The 6,861-nt window shown below is 40.1% G+C and overlaps 1 pseudogene; it reads left to right on the forward strand.

Moving 5' to 3' along the window:
* The first annotated feature begins 315 nt into the window (after positions 1-315).
* LOC128055703 (nuclear receptor coactivator 6-like) lies at positions 316-2,626 on the forward strand (annotated as a pseudogene).
* The last annotated feature ends 4,235 nt before the right edge of the window (positions 2,627-6,861 follow it).

Consider the following 6,861-nt stretch of genomic DNA (forward strand, 5'->3'; position numbering starts at 1 on the left):
TCTGACATTGAGACCACTGTGGGGAGAATGAACAGTTTAATAAATGCTGCTGGAGTAATCATACAGAAGGATTGAACTTTTACCTCACACCGTTTAGTCAGTTCAATTATAGATGTATTAAATATTAGCTAAGACAAGGAACCATGAAACTTTTAGAATAAAGCATGCAGATATATTGAAAACTTCTGGAAAGAAAAGGATTCCTTGACACAAAGTACATTATCTCCCCTTCCTCCCCAGCCTGGTCTAGCTCATGCCCCTCCCCACTGGCTCCCTGAGTCCCAGGTGGGTCTGGCTTTGGGTAGCTGGGTGGCGATGGCTGGACAGATGGATGCAGGCAAGGATGGATGGAGGTATACACTGAGGGCCAAGGGCATCCACTGTCAAGGGCATTGCTTAAGGTGCACCCCAACAGATGGAGGGATACACAGAGGGCCAAATGCATCAACTTTAAAGGGCATTGCCCAAGGTCAACCCTGGTGGGCTGGGGCCAAGCTCAGTATTTGCAATTGACTGCTACCTTAAAATACAGGTCCTAAATATGCCAGATTGTTTGGATTTAGAAAATGATCTATATAAATGATAAAAATTAAGAAAAAAACACTTTTTTTTTTTTTTCTGTATTGTTCACCTGGAATATGGTGGACCTATGCTTTTGGTAGCTTAGGCAGTAAAGAATCTGCCTGGAATGTAGGAAGTCTGGGTTCAATTGCTAGATTGGAAAGATCCCCTGGAGAAGGGAATGGCAAACCACTCCAGTATTCTTTCTGGGAGAATTCCATGGACAGAGTGTGGGACTGCAAAGAGTCAGACACAGCTGAGCAACTAACACACACACATGCTTCTGGAATAATATTCACCATGATTTTGGACAACCTTCCAAATTTAAAAGACATACTATAAATAAGTCTGAGCATGGAAAAATCAATGCTTTTGAACTGTGGTGCTGGAGAAAACTCTTGAGAGTCACTTGGACAGCAAGGATATCAAACCAGACCATCCTAAAGGAAATAAACCCTGAATATTCATCAGAAGGACTGATGCTGAAGTTGAAGCTCCAATATTTGGCCACCCGATGTGAAGGACTGACTTACTGGAAAAGACCCTGGTGTTGGGAAAGACTGAACACAGTAGGAGAAGGGGACGACAGAGGGTGAGATGGTTGAATGGCATCATTGACTCAATAGACATGAATTTAAGCAAACTCCAGAAGATAGTGAAGGACAGGGAAGCCTGGCATGCCATGGTCCATGGGGTCACAAAGAGTAGGACACTACTTAGCCACTGAAGAACAGTAACAACATTTTTCCTTTTGCTCATTAACAGTGGATGACTCAGAGGTGGATTTTTTGGCTTTCAAAGGAAACAGAGATGATAAAGACTTCTAATGGAACTTGGACACAATATTGGAGAATACACTCAATTTAATACACATGGAATCCAGCAAGCTAAAGGTATGGAAAGGTAGAGCCGTGGAAAACCCTACATGTGGCATTCAATATCTGGGAAGCAGCGGAGAGGCTATGGATCCTGATTCAGAGCAACAACCAGTGTCTTCAGGATCTGGGAATTCTCTTCATTCAGATGGAAGGGAAAGGTGCTATCAGCCTGGCTTTGTCTCAGAACAAAAGCCAAGATGTGAGAAATAGAGGATCCATGGGAGCGGAAATTAAATTGCGATGGAGATAGGATTTCCCATGAAAGGTGCTCCATGATAATAAGGATGGCCAACACTGCAACTATTATGCTATCTCAGGGTGGAAACATGCCATATTCCATGATGGCATCAGGCCCCAATTCAGAAATGCAGCCCAGGACTCCTCGTCCTGCTTCTAGTCAGACACAACTTATCCACTCTTCTCTGGGCTCCATATACAGCAGTGAAGTCATCACTCAGGATCTTTAGTTCCTCTGCACCACCCAATACAGCCTGTCCCAGTGAACAAACAAATAAACCCAGCTAATTTTTCCCCAGAGGCAGAAGCAGCAATAGATTCAGGCAAGAACCCTACAGCAACATCAGCAGCATCAGCCACAGGGGATTCAACTCCAGTTTACTGCGCCAAATCAAGTTCCTGTTCCTCTAGGCTGGAACAAGCTGCCTTCTCGAGTTGTTCAGCTTCCTCCAGCCTAGAGTTCTCAGGCACAATGACCGCAAATCAAGGGTAGGAAATGCTCCCCCATTTCACCCAATGCAACAGCAAATCCAGGCAGATCATCCTTAACCACCATACAGACAACTTCCTGCTCTCCTCCTCCATATACCTTTGGCAGCAGCAAGCTTCAGGAGCCCAGAGAAACTTTCCTCAGATGAACAACCCAGGCCATTTAACAGCTCCTCAGATGAACTTGCAAGGAGGGCCTTTTAAGGTCCCAATTCCCCTGTACAGCCTCACCTCAACAGCAAGTCTGCATCCTCATGCTCCCCCTTCCAATAGGGATATGACTTGTAACCTCTCCAACAGTTAACCAAACTCAGCAGCATATGGGAACAAGGACACCTCAAAATAATCCACTTAGCCAGGGATTTCAGCAGTCCATCAGCTTTCCAGATCAGAATCCCATGGTTCAACAAGGAAATGTGTTAAATAAATGCCTTTATCCTAGAAAAAAATTAAATAAATAATGATGCAAGTATTAACAGAGTTCCAAAGAACAGCAAGGAGTGGTAAGTAAGCCTTCCTCAGTGATCAATTCAAATAAATAGAGGAAAACAATAGAATGGGAAAGACTCAAGATCTCTTCAAGTTAACTAGAGATACCAAGGGACCATTTCATGCAAAGATGGGTACAATAAAGGATAGGAATTGTATGGACCTAACAGAAGCAGAAGATATTAAGAAGAGGTGGCAAGAATGCACAGAAAAACTATACAAAAAAGATCTTTATGACCCAGGTAACCATGATAGTGTGATCACTCACCTAGACCCAGACATCCTGGAATGCAAAGTCAAGTAGGCTTTAGGAAGCCTCACTACAAACAAAGCTAGTGGAGGTGATGGAACTCCAGTTGAGCTATTTCAAATCCTGAAAGATGATGCTGAGAAAGTGCTGCACTCAGTATGCCAACAAATTTGGAAAACTCAGCAGTGGCCACAGGACTGGAAAAGGTCAGTGTTCATTCCAATCCCAAAGATGGGCAATGCTAAAGAATATTCAAACTACAACACAATTGCACTCATCTCACATGCTAGCAAAGTAATGCTCAAAATTCTTGAAATCAGGCTTCAACAGGATGTGAACAGTGAACTAACTTCCAGATGTTCAAGCTGGATTTAGAAAAGACAGAGGAACCAGAGATCAAATTGCCAACATCCGTTGGGTCATCAAAAAAGCAAAAAAGTTCCAGAAAAACATCTATTTCTGCTTTATTGACTATGTCAAAGCCTTTCATTGTGTGGATCACAACAAACTGTGGAAAATTCTTAAAAACATGGAAATACCGAACACCTGTCCTGCCTCCTGAGAAATCTGTGTGCAGGTCAAGAAGCAACAGTTAGAACTGGATGTGGAACAACAGACTGGTTTCAAATTGGGAAAGGCGTAGGTCAAGGTTGTGTATTGTCACCCTGCTTATTTAACTTCTATGCAGAGTATATCATGCGAAATGCTGGACTGGATGAAGCACAACCTGGAATCTAGAATGCCAGGAAAAATATCAATAGCCTCAGATAAGCAAATGACACCACTGTTATGGGAGAAAGTTAAGAGGAACTGAAGAGTCTCTTGATGAAAGTGAAGAGGAGAGTGAAAAAACTGTCTTAAAACTCAATATTCTAAAAGCTAAGATCATGGCATCTTCTCCCATCACTTTATGGCAAATAGATGTGGAAACACTGGAAACAGTGAGAGACTTTATTTTCTTGGGATCCAAATCACTGCAGATGGTCACTTTGGCCGTGAAATTAAAAGATGCTTGCTCCTTGGAAGAAAAGCTATGACCAACTTAGACAGCATGTTAAAAATCAGAGACATTGCTAACTAAGGTCCATCTTGTCAGAGCTATGGTTTCTTCCAGTAGTCATGTATGGATATAAGAGTTGGACTATAAAGAAAGTTGAGTGCTGGAGAATTGATGCCTATGAACTGTGGTGTTGGAGAAGACTCTTGAGAGTCCCTTGGACTGAAAGGGGCTCCAACCAGTACATCCTAAAGGAAATCGTCCTGAATATTCATTGGAAGGACTGATGCTAAAGCTGAAACTACAATATTTGGCCACCTGATGTGAAGAACTGATTCATTGGCAAAGACCCTGATGCTGGGAGAGATTGAAGGCAGGAGAAGAGGATGACAGAGGGCAAGATGGCTGGATGGCATCTTTGACTTGATGGACTTGAGTTTGAACAAGCTCCAGGAGTTGATGATGGACAGGGAAGTCTGACGTGCCACAGTCCATGGGGTCACAAAGAGTCAGACACAACTGAGCGACTGAACTAAACTGAAGTATTAGCAGTTTGACTATGTTTAAAACAAAAATGTATTTAACTGCAACTAGAAAAATTAAAATACAGCTATATTCCATGAAAATATAATACACTTAATCATGTTTTATCAATATAAAATTTAATCTGAATTATATGTTAATTAAAATTAAAAGCAATGACATATGGACTAAAAATGTATAAAAAATATGTGCAACAGAAAATACCAATCCACAAAAGAGGATAACTGAAGTTCCTGTAAATATTGGTAAAGATGGTCACTTTGACTATTTAAAAGAGAGTTGTCAAAAAGGAAACATAAAAATCTTTTAATACCCATCAAACATTTTTTAAGTTACAAAAACAAGAGGTGCCAAAGGTAAATTGTGACACACAGCTATATGATACTAGAGGAAATCTAAAGTGGTATACTCAGACAGTAAAGAATCTGCCTGTAGTGTGGGAGACCTGGGCTTGATCCCTGGATTGGGAAGATCCTTTGGAGAAGGAAATGGCACCCCACTCCAGTATTCTTGCCTAGAGAATCCCAGGGATGGAGGAGCCTGGTGGGCTGCCGTCTATGGGGTCACACGGAGTCGGACATGACTGAAGTGACTTAGCAGCAGCAGCAGCAGCCAATATTCTTGCCTGGAGAATTCCATGGACAGAGGTGACTGACACTTTCACTTTGACTTCCTTGATGTCTCAGGGGGTAAAGAATCCACCTGCAATTCAAGAGACACAGGAGATGCAGGTTCAATCCCTAGGTCAGGAAGATCCCCTGGAGTAGGAAAATAGCAGCCCACTCCAGTATTCTTGCCTGAAAAATCCCATGGGCAGAGGAGACTGGCAAGTTACAGTCCAAAGGGTAGCAAAGAGTTGGACACAATTGAGTGACTAAGCATGCATCATCAAAATAGCTTACAACTGAGAAGAAATTGTAAATGTGAAAATGTGTAGCAAATAATAGCAGATATCAAAACCGGACCCAGTAATCCAAATATATAGCCATATATGTGCACAAACTGACATTTATAAAAATCATCTTTCCTAATATTAAAAAAATAAGAAAAGACAAAAATATCAGTCAACAAAAGAATTGATAAAAACTGTCATGCCTTTACACGGTCACAATTAACACTAATAAACTATAGTCACACATGTCAGCTTTGGTGCACTTCATATACATGCAAATTGAATATATTTGAATGAAAAAAATTCACAATAATTCATGAAACATATTTGCTTTGCACACAGTTTAAAAGTATACATAAATAGTCTGTTTTTTATATTACATGTGTCACAAAATTATAAACCAAAGGAAAGGAAGAGTTATGATAGAATTATACCTATTAATAGCATCCAAGAAAGGGAAAATGAAAACAATAAAGAATATTAAGGAGTTCTATTAAATTTTAATACTTACTAAATTAGGTTAACTATTTTAGTGTACTGGAGAAGGAAATGGCAACCCACTCCAGTACTCTTGCCTGGAGAATCCCTTGGACAAAGGAGCTGGTGGGTTACAGTCCATAGGGTTTCAGAGTCGGACATCACTGAGTAACTGACACACACATATTGGTATATGTTGTATAATTTACAAGTATTTATTTTTAATATAGATTACAATACATACAATTTTCATTAAAAATAAGTACATGGAAATTATATACAGGGCTTCCCTAGTAGCTCAGACAGTAAAGAATCTGCCTGCATTTCAGGAGACCCAGGTTCAATCCCGGGGTCAGAGAAGATCCCCTGGAGAAAGGAATGCCTTCCTATTCCAGTATTCTTGCATGGAGAATTGCATGGCCAGAGGAGCCTGGCTGGCTACAGTTCTTGGGGTCACAAAGAGTCAGAAACAACTGAGCAACTAACACTTTCACTTTTCATAATATGTACATAGTTAAAAAAAAGAGAGATTAAAAATTTCAACCTTTTATCATAATCTGGTTAGTTTCCATCTTTATATTTAAATTACATTCAAGGTTCAAATGTTCTTTAAATTTGTAAATCAAAACCTAATATGAGTCCTCATCTTAAACTTTCTTGGTAGTTTTGCATACTATTGCTGACTCCTTTCCTGTTTGTTATATAAAAAGTGCATTTAAGTTTAAAACACTATATTTCATGAAAAAGGATGTGCACCTGTGTGATATTTTTTCAATATGAATTTGCTTCCTTTCCATCTTCTTTTTTTTTTTCTGCTAGAATTCTAGGTATAAGTGTATTAGACAACTTATCACTGAAGTTCTGTTTCTTACCTTCCCCCTTCCCCATGCTGAACTGTTTTTTCTTCTTAACATTTCAGAGTTTGTTTTTTTCCCCCTGTATCTTCAAGAGCAGTAATCTTCATTTTCATGTCAAAACTAAAGATAAGTGTCAAATCTGCAGATATAAGCCCATTCTGTGAACTGGCTTCACTTTAGTTTTTGCATTG

Source organism: Budorcas taxicolor, chromosome 11 (assembly GCF_023091745.1).
Source record: "Budorcas taxicolor isolate Tak-1 chromosome 11, Takin1.1, whole genome shotgun sequence".
Classification (NCBI taxonomy): domain Eukaryota; kingdom Metazoa; phylum Chordata; class Mammalia; order Artiodactyla; family Bovidae; genus Budorcas; species Budorcas taxicolor.